Source organism: Penaeus monodon, chromosome 43, assembly GCF_015228065.2.
Source record: "Penaeus monodon isolate SGIC_2016 chromosome 43, NSTDA_Pmon_1, whole genome shotgun sequence".
Lineage (NCBI taxonomy): Eukaryota > Metazoa > Arthropoda > Malacostraca > Decapoda > Penaeidae > Penaeus > Penaeus monodon.
Genome location: NC_051428.1, coordinates 15533440 through 15535939, shown reverse-complemented (window position 1 = coordinate 15535939; position 2500 = coordinate 15533440). Strand labels below are relative to the sequence as shown.

Here is a 2500-nt window from a genome sequence, read left to right as displayed (position 1 = left end):
ACACACACACACACACACACACACACACACACACACACACACACACATATATATATATATATATAATATATATAATATATATAATACATATATACTATATATATATATATAGTATATATATATATAGTATTATATATATATATATATATATATATATATATTAATATATACATAATATATATATTATACATGCTTATATATACAGACACATATGCATTATATTATATACATATATATATGTGTGTGTGTGTGTGTGTGTGTGTGTGTGTGTGTGTGTGTGTATAAATATGTATCTATATATTTGTGTGTATGTATATTATATATATTATATATATTGTATATATACATATATATATATATATATATATATATATATATATATATATATATATATATAGATGTGTGTGTGTGTGTGTGTGTGTGTGTGTGTGTGTGTGTTGGTGTGGGTGTGTGTGTGTGTGTGTGTGTGTGTGGTGTGTGTGTTGTGTGTAATATTATATGTGTGTGTATATGTATGTATTAATATATATATAATTATATATATATATATATATTTATATATATATATAATAATATATATATCATATATATTATATATATGTATTATATATATATATATATATATATGTATGATATATATATTATATATATAATATATATTATATATAGTATATATATTATACACATAGTATATTATATATAATATATATATATTTGTAAACATTGTGTGGCATGGATAATATAATAGATAATGTATATGATAAATATATAGATATATAGATATATTACATAAATAGCTAAAGAGAGATATTAATATATATATATATATTTATATATATATATATGTGTGTGTGTGTGGTGTATATATATGGTGTAGTGTGTGTGTGTGTGGTGTTGAGATATGTATATGTACTATTATTCTCTTGTTATCCTATCCTCATCATCTTCAATACTGGTCTATCATTGGTATTATTTTGTATTATTATTGTATCATTATTATGAGCCTATTATTATTATTATTATATTATTGTTTTTTTTTTTTTTTTTTTTTGTTATTATCATTATTAGTCTTAGAGTTATATTTATGATTAGGATATATTATATATCATTGTTATTATGATATTATATTATTATTATATTATTAATTATTATATTATTATTTATATTTATTATTATATTATTATTATTATTGTATTAGTATTACTATACATTCATTATTATCATCATCATCATCCTTTGTATCATTATCATTATTACTATTCTTCGTCTGTCTGCTACTAGTAGTAACTAGAAGGTAAGATGATTGTCAAAATCAATAAGCTCTTTCCCATTGCAATAATAAAACCTACATTTGTAAAGATGCTAATCATTAATAGCTGGTCACTATTTGCAGCTGTTACCGAGCATGAATTCCATATACAAAATATTGTTTTCATAAGTGCAAATGAATAATAGCAATAAAAAAGTGAAGTGTAACATCAACATAGGTCTAACAGAACTGAAGCGCAAGAAGGGTCAAGCAATTTCGACTCTCGCGACCTACAGGTGAAAACGAAACTCGAAACAATATGTGGTGTTTCGAGAAAACGTTATATATATATATATATATATATATATATATATATATATATATATATATATATAGGTATAATATTGATATGATATATAATGTAACTTATATATATACATATATATATATAGATATATATTATATATACACACATATGTATACACATATATATAAAAATATATTTTTTGTTTTTCTTTCTTTTCTTTTCTTTTTCTTTTTTTGTCTTTCCTTTTCTCTTCTTTATATCATTCAGAATCAGCTGCAGAGGTTGCCGTCTGGTAATTGAGGAAGGCTCATCGTTCCATAATCACCCTACATACCTGCTCAATGGATGAAGTAACTTGTGAGTTCACTGACATAATGAATTTGGACTAAATGTGTTTGTAGTTTTGTATTTTCTTTCCCTCATCATACCCTAACTTAAAATCCCCCTTTGATTCGACCTTTTATATAAACATGCACATGAAAAAAACTGATGAGTTTTTGCTAAATAAAAATGCGTTCTGCAAATTGTGCTACAATTCTTCTGGTATGCAAATCTGCTCAGGTGAATTACCAAGTATTAAGGCAATAGCTGGATATTCATTCGATATAGAAGCTATTCATTTCGATATAGAAGTTCCCAAATTGAAACTTTTTATATCTAATTTTAATCGGAAATACGCAATTCATTTCAAGCCATGATATTTCAACAATATTTTGACTTTCATTTAAGCTAAGGCAAAGAGAGATCATGGCATGAAAGGATACGTAATTAAGACATAAAACGCTATTGCACACAAAACAGTTTTGAAATAATATGACAGTAAATTATTATAATTTAAAAAGTTCATCATGAGTTAAGCTAGTAGTTAGACCGGTTGTAACGAGTAGTTGTAAGCAGTGGTAGTTGGGGATGAAAGGAAAATAGTGTTTGGGTCCTCCGTCCAG

At 24.4% G+C, this 2500-nt stretch overlaps 1 pseudogene; it reads right to left on the bottom strand.

The window, feature by feature from the left end:
• Positions 1-2500, bottom strand: part of LOC119568287 — a 141492-nt pseudogene that overhangs the window by 3011 nt on the left and 135981 nt on the right.